Source organism: Neopelma chrysocephalum, unplaced genomic scaffold, assembly GCF_003984885.1.
Source record: "Neopelma chrysocephalum unplaced genomic scaffold, ASM398488v2 Primary Assembly neopelma1_96821, whole genome shotgun sequence".
Taxonomy (NCBI): Eukaryota; Metazoa; Chordata; class Aves; order Passeriformes; family Pipridae; genus Neopelma; species Neopelma chrysocephalum.
Window position 1 is genome coordinate 939,056 of NW_020925465.1, and position 23,471 is coordinate 962,526.

Below are 23,471 nucleotides of genomic sequence, written 5' to 3' on the forward strand. Positions count from 1 at the left end.
TTACATTTCACAGCTCCTTCCATAATTGGAAAAACCATTCAGTTTTGTGGAAGTACAGTCATCACCATGGTTTCTGTATTTGATAACGTATTATTCTCTTACTCTGAAATTAAGTCTTTAGAGACAGGATGCAAAGCGCAGGGCTGTCTTATGTGCAAAGGTACAAACCACACATTTTCACCTTCTCAAAGAACATGGCCTTAACCTGTGCTCTGAGGAAAACTTGAAGAATGACACACTTGTGTGCTGCTTCTCTTCCAAAGAGGGTCACGCTTTACACTTCATCGTGGTGTCATGGCTCAAGGTGGCAACACAAACACTGTGTGGGATTGTTGGTGGAGTCTGCTGATACCATCTTTTATCCAGGCTCTGATCCCATTTTAACTCTGCTATGTGCTAAGCTATACTCTGGTGTACTTGGTCCTCTGCTGCTCTAAGTTATTAATGCTGTCCTCAGTTTGTACTTAAAGTGGTGCCTGAGCAGAACAAGCAAGGTCTTAACACTTGTTTAAATAAATAAATAAATAAACCCTCACCTAGCACACTGCTGCACTATCTCCCTGCAGAGCAGAGAAAACAAAACAGAAATTAAACAGACCTCTCTGCGCTCCCGGTCTGAGCAAGAGACAAAAGAAATTAAAAGTGGGGCATCAACTGTTTTTCATACATTCTTTCTTTTGTAATGATCTGCAGTGATCCCACACAAAACACTGCAGATTGCTTCATTCTATTACTTGTTGCTGGAGTGCACAGCAGCTGAACAAAGTTGTTGATCTGAAATAAAGCAGATAGAAGTCCTACTGAAAAAGGATGTTCATATGTTGCAAGGGATGACCATGTACAAAATCCCTTTTTCTGCAGCATTGATTTCCTGTCTCAGGGCTTAACCTTACATTGAGAACTATGTATGTACAATTCAGAGCTGTTGTGGTGACTTCAGTGCTCTGTACCTTGTATTTAGTTCAGTCACAAGATTAGTCCAAGCACTGCCTGTGTTTTCAGGCTCCCTGGATTGCATTTATTGCTGCTGACAGTTCCAAGACACAAGCCTGAGGAAGCTTGTTGGCAAGTTGACCATAATAGCCTGCTCCCCAAGTCTGCCTCCAAGAAGCAATGGTTCTGGCCATGGTAGAAATATCAACAGGATGGTTGTAAACCTACTCATTTGCAAAAGTCATGGGGATGACTGAAACATGATGAGTACATGGAATTAGTCTATAGGAAGAGTTCCAGGATTGTTTATAGAATAAGGGCTAGATTGTGTGTCAGGTGGGCTGGGCCTTGCTGAAATTTAGCTATGAAAGAATGGAGAAGAATAAGGGAACAATTTAAGAGTAAACAACTTGTTAACTGCTGTGAAAGTTGCAAAAGTGTCATGGGGAAAATCTGGAGATACTTTCAGAAAGGGCAGACTGTCAATGCCAGTGAGGCAAGACCCAAGTCTGAGATACCGAGAGAATTTGGATAAGTCTATCAGGAATTGGGCATTCCCTACCAGTCTCTAACTCATATTGTGTAGGGTCTCTCAAAAGAGAGACACAGAAGAGACCTACAAGAGATAGCCTAGAGGAAGAGATTATGAGGAGAGACCAGAGAAACTTGAGGAGAATGCAGAAGACTCAGAAGAGGCCTCAAGCAAAACCCTGGAGAGTAAAAAGGGAGATTACAGGAGTGCCTTGGGAGAAACAGAGGGGACCCTACATCCTTACAGATGACACACAGTAGGGCTGGAACTGCTACACTGACCCTCCTGACTTCTCTTACGGACCATCATGTGGTGTCCCACACAGGACAAGGAAGGTATGTCAGGCACCATAACTCAGACCAAACCAACTTCTCCCCTGGACTGCCCTGTGGAACTGGAAGGTCATTGTTGACATCACACATATCCAGGGGTAGAGTGGTTTCGGATCTGACTCCATTTAGACTCTGCATTTTCAATTTACTCTTCAACTGCAAAAACCAGCCCTGTGCTCCCTGTTCCTTATTAATTATTTTCAAATGCAAAGTTATGTGATATAATTGTATTAAATCATAATGAAAGGATTCTGGTTAGTAACTTCATATGGCCAGGATGGACTGTGTTTTCAACCTGACTATCAGATTTGTGAAAGTAGGGGCCACGTAAACAATGTCTTTGGTTTTTGTTGTTCATTCATAACCTCTGTTCAGCACAAACATAGTGAATTTTTTCTGACATCATCTTATTAATTATCTTCACTAATTAGATCCATTAATTGAGATGCTGGCCTGTAAGATTTTGTCATCTGTCTGTTATGTCCATACATAGAGAGTTCTTATTTCCGTATAACCATAGAATCATTTAGGTTGGAAATGACCCTTAAGGTCATTTTGTCCAACCATTTAACCTAACACTGCCAAATCCACCATTAAACCATGTTCTTAAGTGCCTCATCTTTTAAATATCTCCAGTGACAGTGACTGAATCACTTCCCTGAGCAGCCTGGTCTATAATTGACAACACTTTCAGTAAAGAATTTTTTCCTAATATGCAGTCTAAGCCATTCCTTGTGCAACCTGAGCTTGTTTCCTCTCATGCTCTCATTTGTTACTTAGGTGAAGAGGCTGATATCCCCCTCACTACAGCCTCCTTTCAGGTAGTTGCAGAGAGGGAAAGTTTCCCCCTGACCTTCCTTGTCTCCAGGCTAAACAACCTCAGCTCTCTCAGCCACTCCTAATCAGACTTGTGCTCCAGACCCTTCACTGGCTTTGTTGTGCTTCTCTGGACTTGCTCCAGCACGTCAATATCTTTCTTGTAATGAGGGGCCCAGAACTGGACAGAGAACTCAAGGTGTGGCACAACTAGTGCCGAGCACAGAGGCACAATCCCTGCCCTGGTCCTGCTGGCCACACTATTGCTGATCCAGGCCAGGATGCCACTGGCCTTCTTGGGCACCTGGGCACACTGCTGGCTCATGTTCAGCTGGCTGTTAAATCAGCACCCCCACATGCTTTACTGCCAGGGAGCTCTCCAGCCACTCAGCCCCCAGCCTCTGGCACTGCATGGGGTTGTTGTGACCCAAGTGCAGGATCTGGCACTTGGCCTTGTTGAACCTCACACCACTGGCCTTGGCTAGTCTTTCTGCCCTCTAGCTGATGGACACTGCCTCCAAACTTGGTGTTGTCTGCAAGCTGACTGAAGGTGAACTTGATCCACTCGTCCAGATCATCATTTAAGCTGTTGAAATAGAACTGGCACCAAAACTGAGCCCTGGGGAAAAGTGCTTGCAGCTGACTGCCACCTGGATGTAACTCCGTTCACCACCACTCCCCCGGCCCGACCATCCAGCCAGTTTATTACCCACCAAACAGTGCACCCATCCATGCCATGAACAGCCAGTCTCTCCAGGAGAATGCTGTGGGAAAGGTGTCGAAGGCTTTACTAAAGTCAGGGTAGACAGCATTCATAGCCTTATCCACTAAGTGGGTCACCTTGTCACAGAAGCAGATCAGGTTAGTCAAGTAGCACCCAGCCATGCTGGCTGGGCCTAATCCCCTGGTTGTTTTGTACATGCTGTGTACAAAGATCACTCAAGCTGATCTGCTCCGTGACCTTCCCAGGCAGACAGGCTTTTAGTGCCCCCTGCAGCCCTTGTAGATGGGCATCACATTAGCTAACTTTTAGTCAAGTGGGACCTCCCCGAGTAGCCAGGGCTGATGGTAAATGATTGAAAATGCCTCAGTGAGCCCTTCCACCTCTTCCCTTGGTATCCTTGAGTGGATCCCGTTTGACCCCATAGACTTCTGTGTGTCTAAGTGGCGTGCAGGTTTCTAACTCTTTCCAGTTGGACTATGAGGGCATCATTCTGTTCCCCATCTATGTCTTCCAGCTCAACAGATGTATTTATAGAAACATTTTGGATTTTACTGCAGTTGCCAGATTAAGTTCTAGTTGGGCTTTGGCCCTTTTAATTTTCTCTCCATATAAACTCACAACATCATTGTAGTCTTCCTGAGTGGACTGCCACTTCTTTCAAAGGTCATAAACTCTTTTTTTTTCCTGAGTTACAGTCAAAACTTTCTGTTCAGATTGGTTTTCTTCCCCCTACCCTGCAACCTGTCTTTTCTCGCACAGGGACAGTGCTCCTACACCTTTAAGATTTTGTTGTTGGAAGGTCTCCAGCCTGCCTAGATTCCTTTGCCCTTCAAGACAGCACAGAATCACAAAATCATTTTGGTTGGAAAAGAGCTCTGAGATCACTGAGTCCAACCTTTGACTGGTCACAACCTTGTCAGCTAGACCATGACACTAAGTGCCGTGTCCAGTCATTTCTTGAACACCTCTAGGGATGGTGACCTCCCTGGGCAGTCCATTCAGATGTTTAGCAACCCTTTCCATGAACAAATTCCTCCTGATGTCCAACCCGAATCTCCCCTAGTACAGCTTGAGGCTATCTCCTCTCATCCTGTCACTGGTTGCCTGGGCAAAGAAGCTGACCCCCAGCTCCCTACAACCTCCTTTCAGGTAAGGTCACCCCAACTCTCCAGGCTAAACAACCCCAGCTCCCTGACCTGCTCCTAAGAGAACTTACCCTTTAGGCCCTTCACCAGCTGCATTGCCCTTCTCTGGACTCGCTCCAGCACCTCAATGTCTTTCCTGAAGTGCCTTCCAAGGGGCTCTGTCAACTAGGCCAAAGTCTGCCCTCCGGAAGTCCAAGGCAGCGGTTCTACTAACCACATCCTTATTTCTCTGAGACTCAAAAACTCTGTCATTTCATGATTACTATGGTCCAGCTATCCTCTAGCCATTAGTTGCACCAGTTTTGCTGTTATTAAGGCTGTTCTTCACCTCTGTTAAACAAATTAAGCAGTCCCTTCCTTTACTTGTCTTTTATGCTGTCACTCTGTGACTGTCTGAATTATTCTGATTTCAAGGTGCTGAGTACAAGCTGAATTAAAGAGTTTGAGTTGCAGAGTCCAGGATCTGGTCTGTCACTAAGAGGAGCTGTGGTGAAGAAAGCTAAAAATGAGAGCATGTCCCTCTTTCACTTGGAAAGCTGCTTTTAAGCTGAGAATTTACTGCTGGCCCCTACCTGTGCTACATATCACAGCTTTGTAGTAGTTACACCTGTGTACCTCGTTGCTCTGTACCTCCTTGATTCTGACCCTAATCCTGGCCCATTGGTTTGGTTTCCAGGCTTAACTTCAGGCCTACCATGTCACTATTCACCTGCTGAGTTACCACAAGACTGAGAGTGATTTGCTGTCTCAGAATAATGCCTAGAACAAACAAACAAAACAAAACAAAAACCCTAACAAAACAAAAACTAAACTGCCACCACTGACCAACAAAAAAAGCCAAACAAAAAACACCAAAAAACCCCACTACCCTGTATCCTGTTTCAGCTGTACGCTGTCTTTCTGTAGAGGTCATGAGAAAATGATGGGGTTGGAACTTGACAACAAGGATGTCCTTCCTTGGGAGACACTCAAGTTTTACTGGTTATTCTCATACCCTAGGAGAGGATAGCAGAGCTACTTTTTGCCAGGTGCTGCTGCTCAATACCACTCTGGTTATCTTCCGTGTGTCACATAAAGGCTGTCCCTGAGCATGTTCACCAGACTGGGCATGGTGACCTTCACTCACGGCTGCATTGTAAAGCATGTTGCTATTGCCCACTAGTGTGCTCAACACCACATTTTGAGCAGACAAAAAATATTCCCTGAGAAGTCATGGATGAGGTAAAGAACTATCAGCTGCCTCTGGGTACAGTCAAGACAGGGAAATTATAAGAACAAGAGCTAGGCCCTGTCCCAGCAGTGCTGTCTTCTTGATTCCACCAGATCAAGGAGCAGTGGACAGAACTATTCCTGCTCTGCGTCCTGCTGGAAGAGTGACATGCCCATGCACAGGGGAACCACTTCCACAGAAGAAAGGCAGAGCCCATTTGCAGACTCTGTCAGCCCTAATGCAGACTGTCAGCTGTCTGCATTAAGGGGCTTTGGGATCTGGTGCTCAGGCATTCTCAGGAAGAGCTGCATAGCTAAGAAGTACCTGCTGAAAGTGCCTGCCTCTCCTGTTCTCCAGGAGAGAGGTGACAGTGTGAAAGGAGAGCAGTAACATCTGGGTTTGAGTGTTTTTTATCTCCTGTCCCAGGCAGAGGCTCTAGTTCTGCCTGATCAGGGTAGATGATTTGGGTCATTCTTACCTGGGTTCTGGGCTTCCCTGGTTTGCATGGGCCTTCTTTGCTAGAGATAATTTGATTTCCATGTCTTGGACGCTCCTTCTGCCACCTATGTGGGAAGAGTGTGAGCTCAAAGACCTCAAACTATAGCAGTGAAAGAAAAGCTGTGAAAAACTGAGCTGTGACACCCTATGAAATGGGAGTATCCATGCACTCACAGCTAGGCACACACCTTTCTGGAAGCATGAATTGTGTCACAGCTCTGGAACAATCTTTCAATCCAGTGTTGTCTCCATGCTCTAGGTGAGAGACTTGCATTTTGCCAAGTCTTAAGGAAGAGAAATGTTGAAGTATGGAGCTGTGTCTTTGCCTTGCTAAGCTCCAGGAGACCATTGTGGGACACAAAGCCTTTTTGGGGCCCATCCCCTTGGAGCATAGAGGTTATAAATAGTCTAGAGCAGGGGTTGCTGAAGCAACACTGCTGTTTGGATACATGGCAATTTTCCAGAGATGCATGAGAAGGGGACATGAGGAAGGACAAAAGGGCATCAAAACTCTTCCACCAAGCAGTGTTTTTGATAGGAAAACAAAAACTACCCTATAGTTGGAAAAGGCAAAGCTGAGTATTTTGGGGAAAATTTCACTGTAAAAAGAAAAAAAAAAAAAGAAAAAAGAAAAGATCTTTTGAACTGCAGTGGTGAATTCTGAAAAAGAACAAAGCATCTGCTTTCCAAAAGGCCATTAGCATCCTCATAGGACTTAGTGAAGGATGTCCTCTGAGCCCCAAAGAGGGAGAGTCAGAAACTTGGCCTTTGTGATTGGGATCTAGCTGCTTAGGAGATGTCTGAGAGGGAACACTGTGCTCCCACAGTAGGGAGCTGCAGCACCAGAGATCAGCAGTGAGAGAGTAGCCCATGAGCCAAGGCAACATGGTAGGGAGCCAAACCAAAAAAATGACTCTCACTTGTCTGAACTGAGAGCCAAACACCCACCTGTATGGCTACTCTCAGGGCAGGTGGAAAAACTTTGTCCTGAACAGCAAAAGCTGAGCTTTTTCTGGGTGGCAATAAGCACAGCTGTTTTATCTCCTGCCTTCTGTGGTTCTCGGGATAGGCTGAAATGGGACACTTCATCTTCTGCAAAGGCAGCAAAGGATTACAATTATGAAAGTTATTTTGGTTAGTTGGTTAGGTTTTGTTTGTTTGCTTGTTTATTTAAAGCGTCCCTGTGCAACTATATCAATGGCTAACTATATTGTGTCAGTGTCTGTCTGTACGTGGAGGTTGTTTCAGATCAAATTTCAAATGCAGAAGAAAGCATTCAGCAGATGGGAGGCTCAACACAAAATTATTCATCTTGAAACTTTAACTTTGGCTCCTTTTGTGTCTGTTGAGTTCCTGTTGAATTGCAATTGTCTTTCTGTGTTTCATTGCATCAGCTTCAATTTCTTCTGATTTAACTCTGTGCAAATAAGTGGAACCATACCTGTAGTTATTTTAAAAATGTGAGACTGAACTGAAATAATGCAAATCAGGGGCAACTGCTTTTTGCCTTGTTTCTTCTGAGTTTGTTTTTGTTTGATTGATTGATTGATTGATTGGTGCTGTGTCCAGAATATGTAGTACTGAAGGTGTTATTAGAGAGCTGGAAAGCACAGAACAATGAACACAGCATCAATCACCATCTTGGCTGTAGGACAGAGTCTTTCCTCACAGTATCAGACATGCTGCAAACAGCTTCATAGAGTTCTTAGACCCAGTTCTAGTTACTTTCATTTTCTCAACATTCTGCAAACCCCAAAACCTTCCTGAAAACACACCTTACGATGTTATTCTGGGATCACCAAAGCTGCTGAACTGCTGTGTTTTTTACACATTGAGCCACTGGCTGTTCACACCTGCATTCGTCTTTCAGTTTTTGTGTCTTCCATTTACAGCTGTGGCCACCCCGTGGCTGAAGAAGGAGGCTGGTTCATGTGCAAAGTGAAATTTTCCTGCTTTTAAAGATATGACACATTAACCAAGCCCAAGGCAATAATAGTGGGGATTATGGCAATTTTTGAGGTTAGTTTCATTTAAGCTAAATGTTAACTTAGTGTTCACCATATTGTGATTTTTCTTCATATTGAGTTTTCTTGTTACTGAATCCTAGCACTTTGGTTATTGCAACAACAGCAACGAGAAAAATGGAAGATGTGTTTGGCCTGCTTGTGCTCATTTCAGTTTTTACATTTGTTTCCCCAGCTGCATTTCTTCCTTTCTGCCTTCATCTTAATTGCCCATTCCTCTTCCTTCATTTTAATTTCCCATTCCTCTTCCTTTTGCCCACCAACTTGAAAAGCTGAAATCTAACTGTCAAATATTTTGGTTTCCGTTTTGGAAAATTAAAAAAAAAAAAAATTTTATGCAAGATGAAAATATTGTTTGGCTGTTGTGGCCAGTCCCAGCATATGTGGTCCTGATGCAGGTAGTCAGACAGTGCAGTCCCCAGGATTCTGAAGGGGCTGAAGCAGCTGTGGCTGTGCCCTCTCTCTGCCCGGGGCTGCTGTCTCGGGTCCTCTGTGGGCTAGGATGTTGTTGGGCTGCAGGGGAAGGGGCTGGAGAGAACCCAGCCTTTCCCGGCCTTGTGAGGACTGAACGCCCCCCAGCTTGCCCAGAGGTGGGGCCTTGTTTGATATAGAGACAGAGCATGAGGAAAGTCCTCCAGAAGTGTAGACCCTCCCACAGGCAGGCAATGATCCTTCTTTCCCTAGGCTCACGTCCCCCTGTCCTGTCCCCCACAGCCCTAAATCCTCATGTTCCCTGCCCCTGTGTCTCTACGGGGCATAACTGGGGGCTGTGTAGAGACACCCCTTCGGTAAGGCTTGCAGGGAGAGAGAAGGGAGATCTTTTCCCCCAGCCCTATTCCTAGGTCTCTAAGGCTAATCTCTAAGGTGTGGGAGGGAATCACCTCACACTCTCTTTTTTCTGGGAACACAGCTCCCTCATGAGGCAGACTTCAGCAGGGCCGTTTGAGGCTCCAGGTTCAGCTCAGTAATGAGCAAAACTATCTGCAACACCAAGGAAGCTGATGTAACCCTCAACCCTCAGCACAGGTACAAATGGAAGAAGATGCCCATCTTGTAAGAGGCGAGGCTGGGGAGAGAAGCACTAGATCCTGTGATTTTCCAGGAAGTCCAGGTGCCCTGCTGCTCACTAGCCCTGCTCTGCTCTAATTGCTAGTCCCAATCCAGGCTTGGTTTCTTCACCAAACTCTAGAGACTTAACTCCTTAAAAATCACATCACAGACTCCCACCTCTATAAACCCTGCTGCCCACCTAGCACTGCATTGTTACCCCACATGATGATGTTGTTCATGTATGGTAGATGTCCAGGGGGATCACCCTGCTACAGTGCAGCTCAGATTAGCCCATGGCAGATGGGGGGACTGTGTTCCCACCCTGGGGCAGTTGATTGCAGGTGTATTGACATCCCTTCACATGAAAGCAAACTGTTGCACTCTACTGCCAGAGGAATTGAGAAAAAGACATTGGCAATATCTGTTGTAGCATACCACTTCTCTGTCCTTGACTCCAGTTGGTATAGAAGCTCTAGCAGATCAGCTAGAGCAGCACTCAGCAGCAGTGACTTCATTCAGGACACAATAGTCCCTGTTAACTTTCACCCTCCATCAGACTTCTGCACTGGCTGTATTCGAGGACATTTAAAAGATGCTCACCACTCTTCAGCTCTGCATTGGGTGAATCAGCTCATGGATGGGAGCCAGAGTATCTCAATTACTGTAGTATGGCTGCTGGTTCACACAAGGGTGAACAAGAACCTTGAGAGTCTGTGCAATGAAACCACCAACATCAATCTCAGATGAGAAGGGGGAGGTGTATTCTCTCTTCCTCTCTACAAGACACCTTTCCCAGCACAGTTAAGTGCATCAGTGCCAGGGCCAAGGATATGGCTAATGTTTGTATTAACATGTTCCAAAGCTCAACAACATAAAGGGGTATTCAGTGCAGCAAGCCAACTTCAAAGACAGAGAAGCCTGCCAATTTATAACTGCTATAGCTGTACATGCTCAATTCAAAACTTATGTTGTCTCAATACACATGCTGGGTGCCATAAAAGACTGTGGTGAGTTGAGCTTGACTGGATGCCAGGTGGCCACCAAGCAGCTTTATCACTCAACAGCACAGTGGAGAAAATAAGATGAAATAGCTTGTAGGTCAAGATAAAGGCAGTTCAATGACTAAAGCCGAAGGCCATGCATAGAAGCAAAGCAAAAAGATTTATTCTCTCTTTCTCATCATCACGTGGTGTCTAGACACTTCCTGTGAATTTGGGCCTTAGTACGTACAGTGATTGTTTTGTAAGACAAGCACCTTAATAATAAATCCCTCCCACAATACTTAACTTTTATTTTATTTTAATTATTTACAACATCAATATGGTATGGAATATCCCCTTTGGTTAGTTTGGATCAGCTGTCCTGACTATATTCCCTCCCAAACTCTTGCCCTACTCCAGCCTACTGGCCTTTGGACTGAGTTTGAATAAATAGCCTTGATGCTGTGTGAGGCCTGTTCAGCAATATTCAAAACATTGGTGTGCTATCAACACTATTCTAGCTACAAATACAAAGCACAGCTCTATCACAGCTACTACAGGGAAAGTTAACTCCACCCTGTCCAGACCCAAAACAGTTCACCATGCTGGTTTGTGAGTACGGTGTCTCCCAGCTGCAGTCAGAATCTCATCTCACTCCTCCCTACCCCCGCAGTGTTACGGGAAAGCCCTGACCTCTACCACTCCAGGCTGACCCTCACCCAAACCTTTCCCTTTTGCCAAAGCAGGGGAGGTGTTGGAACCTCCTTCCTTAGCCCCACAGGGCTAACAACTGGCAAAGCACTCTCCACTGTGTTTTCCTCCCCAAGCCCAAGCAGGGCAGTAACTCACTGGGACCTGCCTGTCCCAGACCTAAAGGTTTGTTCTGCTTCCTATCAGGTCTAGAGTTGCCTTCATCAGGGCTGTGCTTGCCCCAGAACCTTCTAACCCTGGGCCATTTTTGGAAAGATTCAGAGACTGCAGGAGGGATAGGACTTGGCTCTCTGTCCAGCAGTAGATCAGTCCCAGGTATTTCCCTCATGGCTGCCAGCAACTGTAGAGGTGAGAACTGTGTTACTTGTTCCTATTCCTGAACAGGTCTTGTTCCTGCTCCAAGGAAACACAGTGTACAGTTGGCCAGGCTTTCAGCAGAGCTGTCCCTTGGAGCAGCTGCCGGGTTACAGAGCAGAGTGGCAGCTTTTCTCTCCCCAGGCTCTGTTGCCCTTTGCTTAGTTACAGCTAGCAGCTGTTTGTGAGCCTGCCATGGGCTGGATTACCTGCCTGAGTCAGCTCCTGGCATCTCTTCTTTGATGAAGTGAAGAAGTTTCCACTCAGGCAATCTGCAGCTGCCAGGGAAAACTCCGCAGCCTTAGGCTTCCTCTGAGGAAAGCTTGGGCACGGGTCAGGGCTCTCAGGCAGGCCATGCCCTGAAGCTGGGATCTAAGCCCTGTCTCCACAGGCTGCTGTCACCACTCCCCATTCTCCTTCCAGGGCTTTGCCACCAGGCCTGTGAAGGCAGCACAACCATAGGAGCACACTGAGAGCCCGACAGGTCTGGCAGCCCTCCTTCACCTGGGCCACTGCCCAAGTGCTTTGGGATACTACAGACCTTCCAAAGCTGTGATTCACATGGAATCCAACCCTGGATGTGCTGTGAGTTCAGGGTTTGCATCCCAACAGGAATTTGCTGACTCCTGTTGACTCCACCACCCACCTCACAGTTCCAATTCTGTTGAGAAGGAAACAGTGACAGCACTTCCTGCCTAGGAAGAAACATTTCCCAGTCCTGGGAAATGTGTTGGGCATCTGTGGTGCGTGTCACCCAATGATACCAAATGCAATGGGGACAGGTCCTTTTAAGGATCCTCAGCAGAATTAGAACAGGCCATAATGTTGTGGTTGCAATTAGATTTTTATTATTATATAAAGTGAGTCAATTTTAGACTGAAAATCTTTTAAAGACTCTACAGTAGCGATCTCAGTAATTTCAAGCATAGCAGAAATATTTAGAACAGGCGTTTCAAGTTCAAACAGTACCTAAAGTTGGAAAGTTCTTTGAAAATTTTGTATTTTCTTGCAGTCAGTGATCTCCTGAGTGAGAGAGATCTCCTGCCTTTGATTGGCTTTGAGCTGCAATTAATTTAAATGGAATTTGGTCATCTGACTGAGGAAAATACTGGAGGAGATGTCATAACATTAGGGAAGTTTTATGATGCTTTGAATTGATTTAAAAAACATAGAATGAAGAATGTATTCCAAACTGAAGACTATGATTTAACTGAGATGATGAAAGTAAAATGTCTTCATTTTTATGTTCTGTTTTCAAGAGAAAACTTCTGTGAAGCAATAGATCCTTTTCTCTTTCATGAAAGATCCGTTCCTTGCTGTTCATTTTCAACCAGAATATTTCTTTGAGTTTGAAGTATTTTAATCATCATAGGGAAAAGATCGGTGAAAATATTATTTGCAGTTCATACAAAAGTGCTCAGTTTAAGATTTTCTCTCAAAAGAGATGAATCAGTCATTAAAAACTCCAATCATGAGTTTTTATAATTGGGAAGGTGGTTTGAATAAAAAATACAGATCTGAAAGTGCTAAGTAGGAGGAGTGGCTTAAGGAAGGATTGTTACAAGTTAAAGTTGTAAATATGGAAGATGTGAAAAAGCAGGATTTAATTAAGAGTGGTTTCTTTAAAGCAGGTACTGCAGTTATGCAAGACAGAGGTTCAGGTGTTGTGAGAGCTTCCAAAGGATGTGGTGCTTGGAGGAAAACATAAAAGGTGGGATATGATGGGAAAGGTGCAAAAAAGTTTGAAAATTACCTTTAAAAATTACGTTAAAGGGAAAGTCATGGAGCAGAGTCAAAGGAGAGTTTTTTCATGTGAGATTTTCCTCATGGCAGTATGGCCAGTGCTCTGCTTGGAAGGGTATCCCGTCCAATCATTTCCATCTTTAGAATGGCAGCCGGGGCAATTTTGGTGACTAGCTCCTGGTAAGTACATGCCTTTAAATGTGAAAGAGCTTTGAATGAGAGCCAACAGATGTAAAATAATAAGCCAGAGAAGGATGCCAAGGTGGTGTGTATGTGCTGCTATACTTTGGACAAATGCAGTGTGATCTGTCATGCAGCTAACAATAATGCAAGAAAAAAGCATGACAGTTCAGATAGCTTGAGTCTGGTGTAAATTAGACAAGTGGAGGTATTGCATCATTCTGCTGAACTAAAAATACCCTCTCCTGAGAGTTATACCTGCCCAATGTAAAGCCTTACAAGTCTGGAAAACTTATAAAATTATCTGCACCCCAACTGACATGGAAACACCTTGTCAAATTTACATCAGTGTAGTTTCATCAAACCCTATTGCACTGCTGGAACTGCACAGGCAGCTGAAGAGAGAGCAGCTGAAGAAGACATTTAGTCCTTTCAGGCCCTGTTGAGAGGGAGAAGGGATATGTGAGTCTGCCTAATTATTGTGCTTGCTTTGGCAGAGCAAGTCCACTTCATCTAGGCTTTTCTGCAAGTGGCAGGATTAAACAGCCCATACATAATTATCCCTTCCAGAGGAGAATCACACTCTCAGTGCAGTGCAGGGAACGCCACTCCTATTTTTTATCATGTTGTATTAAACCCCACCATTGACAGGAAAAATGCATTCATGCTGCCATCAAGAGAGGGCAGCCTTTGTTAACTGCATCTCTCCTCCTCATACCACAGTACTGTGTCTACCTTTTTGGTGGTGTATTTCCATGCCAAGTTCTTGTCGTGTGGGCTTCTCGCCTGTTTGCTAAGCTGTGGATTTTTGTTGAAGCTCTTCAGGACAGATACCATCTCCTGGACTGAGCTAGAGCAGCATGACCCATGTAAGCTTCCCAAGGAATATGGTGGTGGGGCTGGTGGCAGTTGACAGCTTCCTAACCATATGATATGTGATTAGGGCTGCCTCAATCACACATAAACCACAACACTAATGTCAGTAGGAACCAGATCCCATAGAGAAGTTCTCATAAACCTTGGTTTTCTTTAGTCAGATTAAGCAAATTCCAATTAGGTATAAATCTTCCATTTGATGATCTCACAGGTGTGTTTCAGATTACACTGGCAGGTCTAGGTAAGCAGTGAAAACTGGATAAGGCTAGATATCACCTTCACCCATCCAAGACTCTTTTCCTTCAATCGCGCATACAAATTTTCTCCTTTATTCATTATTAGAATACTGACCTTGTATTTCTATTGCTTGAGTTTCAGATTTCAATGAGAATCCAGTTGCAAGGGGCATAAAATAAAAACTCCATCTGAGGACTTTTGAAATATGTTTAAAAGTTTTATTGCCTTCAGTTATCTGTGTACCAGAGCCTGGTGTTGTTTTTGTTTTTTTTTTTTCCCCAAGGATCTGGGTCATAATTGAATAAATGCAAGATAAAATTCATCTCCATGAAGTGCAGAGGTCAGCAGCAGCTCATTAGTGATCAGTCTGGGTTCATCAACATTTCCACTGAGATCACATTCTCAGTAAGAGTGGGTCAGAAAAGGATCATGGAACTTTTAATGAATACAAAGAGGGAAACATCTGTGTCTTTTTGGTGTTTTAACTCAGGAAGAGCAAACAATGAGGAACGATGTATCATCAGAAGCAATGAATCTTTAGGCAACTACTCTAAAAAGTACTAAACAATTGCTGCCCCTCAGAGCACTGCGAAGAATGATAGAATTGGTTACCCTTGTACAGCATTCAGACACCCTGCAATTAGAAATATAGCACCTTGGGAAAACTTAGAAATTATCTAACTGGATGATAGTGAACAGATCTAAGTATTTGCTACATCCGTGATTGTGTTCAGCCATAACCCGGAGTCTCTGGTTTGCAATTTACCACATTCTTTCTCCCATTTCAGTGCTATTGTTGGAAAATTTTTTCAGTGAGTCATCCATGGTTTTACAACAGGGAATGAGGCCTACAGCAGTCATTTCAACCTGCATTAACAAGGGGCTGAGAGACATGCATTATTGTTTTTGTTTCGGTGACAAAAAATGCAACACAACACCACCTTGGATAGGCCAGGGAAAGCTAACAGGCACTTCTTCATTTCTGGACAATAGCTGAGCCTGGTTTGCAATGTCTGTCCTATGAAAAGTAAGCCATGTTGAGGCTGGATTTCATCATAAGTTATCTTATTTAGTTTATCTCATCTTAATTATTTTTCCTATGTCATATGACACATTCAGTCTAAATGGCTGTAAAACAAGCAGTATAGGTGCAAATGCATGTGTCTGTGTCTTTACTAAGGAAAGAAAAGATATTTCTTCTTCTGGATGAGATTCAGAATAATATGGGGAAACTGAGAATAAAATATTCCCAAAACCATTGGAGGCCAAAAGGTAGTACTCTGTGAAATGCATGAAAGCTGGGAAAGAAACTACCTTCCAGGTAAAATTAGTCATATTATTTTAGTTGACTCAACAGTTCCATCAGCTATTTCATTTACGTGCCCCTCTGCTCTGCCAGAGGCTGGCTATGAGAGAAGGCTTCAGGGAGCATGAGGCTAATTATTTGCATGAATAGCATTTTCACATGTCCTCTAGCAACAGCATCTGAATGTCTTGGTCACAGAGTGCTTTCAAAAAGAGATATCCTTTGAACCTCACAGGCTATGAACCACATGCAGCATGGTTAGGAAAGTAAGAAGTGGTAGGAACAAAGAATGGAAATAGAATCACCACCACTGACTCAGCACCTGCTTCTATTCAGAACAGCTTCAGCACAGCTTTTTGATCTTTTTTTCCCAGCGTGGCTTTCACACAGATTAAATCTGAGTCTTAGCATGTGGGTTGGATTTAAACAATGATTATACATTTTTTAGAAATGGGACATGAAGATGAGATCTGAAGAAGAGTAAGTTATTTGACTGATTGACTTATTTTTGTGTTATTTTTGAAAAATCGTTGAGAAATTCCATGCAATTGCTCGTGCTGTATTTTCCTGTTACCCAGATAAAAATGGTGAGCAATTGTACTATGCATCACTTCAGTTTTGTTTTCCTCTCTCCTTTTCATTACTATTGTTATTGTTGTTATTATTATTGTTATTAGTACATTAGTATTAGTACTGTTATATGTTACTTTGTTTCAATTATGAAACTGTTCTTATCTCAATCCACAAGTTGTACCTTTTTCTTCCAGTTCTTCTTCCCATCCCACCAGGGGCAGGGGTGTGAGCAAGCAGCTAAGTTGCTGGGTTAAACCACCACACCTGGTTTACACATGTTACACTTGGCTAACTGAAATTATCTCATCACAGACAGTTCAAGTGCATGCTGCAGACATGGTATTGGTCCATCAGTGAATGTATTGTAGGCAGACAGAGCCAGAAGCTTGCAGAAAATGAACTCAGAGCACGGGTTCCTTTGATTGTAACAGAGATACAAGGCAAAATAAAACAGAACATTCAGAATATTCTGAAATATTCTAAGTGGGCATAATGATTAGTACTAGTAATCTGTAAAAACGCATATAAAAGCATCCATTCAGTCACTATTGGTTTAAAATCATTTATGTCTAGAATATGCAATAATATTTCAAATAATCAAAATTGTCCAGAGAACTCTGAATGTCAAATGAGGTCCCTTTCAGCCAATGTAGCAGATAAATTCCTGGCATGCTGTCTTGCTCTCTAGAGAAAGGGACACACACTGTTATAGCAATCTAAAGACTTTTATTGCCAAACCACTTTGTTTCCTAAGGAACAAAATGAACAGGTTATGTAGCTACTCTATTACATGATTTATTGGATCAGAAATAATATTTTTTCCATGATAATAAAAATCCATTCACTCTCATCCAAGTGCAAGAAGCTTTTTTCCTAGCTGCAAATATCTCCAGGCTTCTTAACCTTTGTATAATTACTTATTTATGATAACTTTTTTGAGGACTGCATGTTGCAATCAGAGAAGCTGCATGCAATGCCCATTCACAGATAAGGACTGGAGAATTTATCACACCTATTCTATTAACCAGAATATTTGTAGGTTTGGAAATAACTGAATTTCAGTCATTATGAAGCTCATCTAAAAATCAAGGAGGTATTTGATTCTTTTCTTCTCCCTTCCCAATAAAAGAATATGTGTCTGCAACCCTGGAAGCATCACAGTGCTTTGTGTATTTTTTAAGAGTTGATTGCTCAAAGCCCTGCTCAATTAAAGCCTCAGACATGACGGAGAGAAATGCTGACCCAGCTAAGACCGAGGTCTGTCCAATACAGTGCTGACAGTGTCCAGAAACAAACAGAAAAATGAGTTTTCTGTAGGAAGAGATCTGCAGCAGTATCGATCTTGCTCCATCTTTCCAGTTTCCAACGGTTCAGGGATTCCAAATAGCAGAAGTTGTATGTAAGTAACTAGTGACCCTCAAAGAAATTTTGCACCATATATTTATCTGGTCACTCTTTTTTTTTTTTTTAATTCATTAAATCCAACAAGGACAGAGAAACACGCCCCACAGGCAAAACAACAAAGTCAGCGCGTTTGCTCCAAGATTGCTGAAAAGAACCCATTTCTACAAAATAAGGCCTTTACCTTGCAGTGAAGTATGTGTAGGATTAGTATCCAAATCTCCTCCTCACTGCTCGACAGAAAAATCAAAGAAAATGTATGGCTACTGCTTGACTCCAGCAGCCTTTCCATAGCTCCTGAGCCAAGGAGGTCCTAAATGGCTGTTGCTTAGAACTTCCTATTACCCAAACAGGGAGTCACCTGCACTGGGCAGCTATGCTAAATGTTAACCCAAGCAAATATTCTTTTATCTCTAAGTGATGTTTCCCCTCTAGTTGTCACCAAGGCCAATGACGTGGCCCTTTTGAGGAATAGAATGTATTGATCCCGACAGGAAGACCATCACACACATCCAGGAGTTGGTGATTCGCAGTGCAGTTTCCCTGGATGTGCAGCACAGCCCTACGGATGCAGAGATCCCTTGGCTGCAGGATAAATTCAGCCAGCTCAGTGCAGTAGTGCAGCCTGCAGTCAGCTCACCCCATTTGGTACTAGCAATTGCATCTCCCGTATTTAATGGTGCAGAAGGACCAAAAAGGGATATTGCCTGCAATGGACCATGGCTACAGGACATGCTGCATGTTGGAGGCTACTTGGTCTTGAGAGCAAATAATTTGCAAATTATTTTATTATTAATTACTATGCAGTCGCTAAGCTGAAAGTTATCTCCTAAGTCATGCGACCAATACAAAGAAATAATTACTAAGTTACTTGAAAATCAGAATAATTTATATTCAATTGAAACAAAGACATTGATGACATCAGGTGCCTAGTGAGGGATATTTTATCAGCTGGAATCCCCAGAGATGGATTTGTGCTCTCAGGTTAATTTCCATTTGTATAACTTGTTCTGCACGTCCACATAAAAATGACATGTTTTCTATTTCAGGCCTTTTCTTGACCTAAGATGATTTAAACATTGTGAATACAAGAAGCTTTACTGTCTTCTATGTTCAAAACTCTCAGCCAGCCAAGAAGCATCATGGCCAGCATGGAACCAGGACAGCTTCAGGGGGAAAAGCAGAAGTGGTGAAAACTGGATTTTCTACTAACTAACCATCTCACGTAACCGTGTTCCGAAAGTACTTATTGCTTATGATTAGAATTATGTTTTCAATAGACCGCAGCTTATGTTTTGCATACCTAACTAAAAGTTTTTTCAAAAATCACTTGAGCACTCAGATCTTAGCACTGTAGACCTGGCCATGAACTCTGTCTTTAATCATTCTGGGGAAGAAAAGGACAAAGGGGAGAGTCAGTTTAAGTGGCAAACACATGGCAAAGTTCAGGTGGGGATGATTTTTTTATCCAACTTAGCATGAGAATTCTGTGACTTGGGCTGTATCTTCACTACAGTCTGCCATAATGAGTGAAGATTAAGAGTTCTGGGCAGAAAAAGTCAAACTGCAAAAGTCAAATGGCTTCAGGACTGAAGGCAAAGACATACAGTCTGCGTAGTGAGGCATAGCACTGTCCAGTATCTACTCAGGAAAGCTGTTTTTGTGGATCATTAGCTCTGAACAACAATCTTCTGCTGAGGGTCACTACAGTGGCCCATTCCATATTCCTGATTATGCCTGGAATGTACCTAGACACACAGCTCTAGAATAGAATCTGAGTTGTAAAACAGAATCAGGAATGTGAACATAATGAATTAGAGATCTTTGACATTTACCACTTAAGTTTTTGATCTAAATTTTTACCTGCTGTTATCACTTGTTTCTTGGATGCCTGGTCAGACTCCAGAAGGTTGTTGTGCTTCCTCAAATTAAAAAAAAAAATAATTCTTGCCTTACTGATATAATATAATAGGACTGGATAATATAGTGGAAAACCTATCTACGGAACAAGAAAATATAGAAGGTGAAAGTTAGTATAGCAACAAAATGTTGTGAATATCTGACAAAGCCCAAGTAACTGTTGTTCTTCCTGAAATAATACAAAAAAACCCAGGAAAAAAGTCAAAGACAGTGAGTTTCCCTGGCAACAAAAAACATTGTGAAAATTCTTAGTTCAGCTCCTGCATTCCTATTCTCAAGTTACCATTCATTTCATGGTATTTAATGCTCCAACTTTCCTTGGAAAGCAAAAATCCCGGCACAACCTTCACACAAACAGTGGAGTCAGTCAACAGTTGTGTGAGCCATTTACTGTCTTCGTGCCATGGAGAAGCATGAGAGCCAACTGGACAGCTTGAGGGACTGCTTGTAGTGGTGGTGGTGGTGCCTATCGATCCCTGCCTTCACCTCAGACATGAATCTGACTTCAGATAAGGCAGTCGGAATAACTATGTTACAGAAAAGTACAAGTGAAACTCCGGTCTAGGGTGGTACTGAAGGAACAGCTTTCTTGCCCAGTACACCTTGTTTGTGGTGAAATTTTCTTATTGCCTCTTGAACCCTTTGTTACAGCAGTCTGAGTAATCAACCGAGAGAGCAAACTTTCCAGCAGAAATATGCGCTACAAACTTTCACGGATCACAAAAGCTTTGGCGTAATTTAGGGAATGTATTTGCAGAGCCAGGAAATCAGGTCCCAGGCATTCTCACTTATAAATGAGAGTTCTCAGTTTTTACGGAACTCAACTCAAACTGCAGTGTTTAACTCCCAACCTAGCAGCTCCTACTTAAAACGATGGAGACCCCTCCTTCCTCCCCAATTCTCAGGAGAAAAAATGGGATATGGGAACGGTCAGTATTTTTAAAATCTGGATATCAGTGTATGTGTGGGTTATGATTTCATTTTTATTGCAATTGATTAAGTAAGATAGAAGATACTGTTTTCCACAACAACTGAGGAATGGAAGACTTTTAATACCAGGGAATTTGTACTACAGTGATAAATTATTCTATTTCTTTTTCCTTTTTTTCATTCTGTTTATTCCATGTCCATGTTGCAAGAAGGATAAAACCAGATGATTCACATGAATAAGAATATTAACCAATATACCTGATTACCAGTACGAAATACATATCTAGGTGAGAAGCATTCTATTTGCAGACTAGCTAATCTGTAGCTCATTTAAATTCACTATTTAAAGGGGCCACCTTCTAACACTTGCTGTGGTGCATTCCCACTAGGCTGCTCTGAGATCTCAGGAATTCTCATTAGGCCTTGTCCTTGATTAATGACTCCAGGGTGATGAATCTCCCCTTGATCTTACCAGAAACACCTTATTCTGGTCCATACCAGGAACTTCTGTTGCATAACCAAGCATAGAGCAAGAGATAACCAGTCATCCCCTAATAGCCTTGGAATATTACTTGTCTGAATCACAGCTCAATTGGAACAATATCATTGTTACTGGACTTTCGAGGAAAATTACTGACCTGGATTGAGGGCAGGATGGAGACTGACCGATAATTAAAACCAAGCAACTCTCAACCCTATGAACAGAAGTTCCAAGTGAGGCCCCTTGAGCTCCCCTGGGCTTCAGTGGCTGCACCAGTACCTCCCACTCCTCAAGGCTCAACCCTTTGCCCGTTGAGAGATGCAAAGGCATTAGGTGTGAATTTTAAAAGGTACTTTTGTACATATATAGGCATATTTACATCTCTGTGTCTCTGTATGTGTGTGTGTGAATTAATTCAAATATACTCTATCAAGTATAGTATGGATGTTGCCATCTATTATTAAGTCACTGTTGTAATTGCAGTAAATCCAATTGCATCTCTTTCTAAATTCATCGATGATCAAGTGCTGCCAAATCCTTTAGACATAAACTACTGAGCCAGTCTGGGACTAAGATTGTGTTCAACTTCACCTAAGCTCCATCTGGAGTTAGAAAGCAAGGGGGTCCTCCTTGAATGTCTGGACTCAACATGAGGGTCTCCCTTACCATTTTGCATCCTTACCTTTTGCATCCTTGGTCTCTGTGTAAATAATTCTAACCTGCTTCTAATCTGACTGTCCCAAGTATGCTTCGTAATCCGATTGCCCTATGTATGCTTCATCTATGTAGTAAGAGGAAACCTTGCTGCCAAACTTTGTTGAGTCGTGCTTTCACAAATTTATGTTAAACGTGCTTTTGCCGAAGTCTTTGATGTGATTCTTTAAATGACCTAAATCACTAACTGGTGATATCACTCAAAGAAATCAGCTTATAAATTCAAAATGGAGACTTAGCTGTTTCTTCATGCCACTCACAGACCCCCAGAGTTTCATGGATGCTAAAATATGAAATTAGACAGAAAAATTCAGTGAAGGAAAAAGCAGTTAGAATATTCAAAGACACAATATGAGGGTCAGAAATCTCAACTCATAGATGGTTGAAACAAACCTGGTCTTGGGCAATTCCTGATACATCTTGTATTACCCAGTGCTACACTCAGGGTCCTGGACAGAATCACAGTTCTTCTGAAAGAAGACAAAAAGAGCCTGGTTGTTTCACTCAGTTAAGAGAAGGCTTGAAGGCATTTAATTACTTCCTGTAAAAACATCAGATTACAAAGTGCTGTGTTGGGTGAGCAACTCTTTGAGCTAAAACACAATGTTGGCATAGGAACAAAGGAGTACAGACTGGCTATCAGTAAGTTTAGGGTAGAAATTAAGGAAGATTCCTAACCACTGGAGCAGGGAGGTTCTAGCAGTGCCTGCCTACAGGTTTCATAAAGACAGGCTGCCAGTCTGGCTTTAGAGAGAAGCATAGCTCAATTTTTCAGAGGGCTGTTTGATGAGGTGCCTGAAGCAGAAGAAATGAGGCCTCCTGAGCCAGGAACCACTGCCAGTCTGGATTCTTTACCTCAAAGTTTATCAGCAAAGCCATCTCTTGACTGAAAAACATTTGCTTGGCACTCCAATACACAGTAATTCCTATATTCAGAATACATTACTTACAGTGGAGGTGAAACACAACTTCCTTGTTATAATTTGAACACGTGAAATGATATGTTTATTTTCCAGGAGTTATGAAATGGAAATGATAAATAGAAGAGATTTTCACACATAGTTTGTCCTAGGTCATATTGTTGATAGCAGCCTGAAATGCAGACCTCTGACCTCTTTTACTGCCTGTAGTCTGTGATCAACCATGAGGCAATGATGGGAGCTGACATCACTAGATGTCAAGCAATGAATATATTTTCTGTCACAGAGACATGCTTATCCTGGTGTCTTCACTGCTCTTTCACAAATCTTCAGTCAGAGTAGCTAAAGTAGCTACCACACCATCAATGTGTAAGGGAAAACAAAAGGAAGAAGCACGACAGGATTTCTCTGATGTAAGTTTCAAAGCCAGGCAAAGCCCCTCGGTTAAAAGACCTGCATTTCTTCAACATTGTGAGTAGAGCAGTGTTTGTTACACCAGGTGAGTACGACACAACTCAGTATTCAAAAAACAAATGATGCCAATGTGTGTGTAGCAGAAGTCTACCTCTCTTCTCTGCAGCAATGTGAGCACCACAAGGTGTAGCTCATACCACACTCCCTTTCGTGGTGCATGTTTCTCATCATGTCCTAAAAGACAGCTTTCCACAGAATCTTTGCCTTTACAAACATTTTCTCACAGGTGCTGCATGAGGACTGCAGGAAGGGATGTGATGGCAATATGAGTCTGAGATGAAGACAGTGAAGACATTGTCCTTACAGTATCCGTAGCAGATGGCCCCATCCAGGAATTGTGCTGAGCATCAGGGAGGCACAAGATCCTGGGTCCCCAGGCTGTGTCATCTACACTAGCTGAAGGTCTG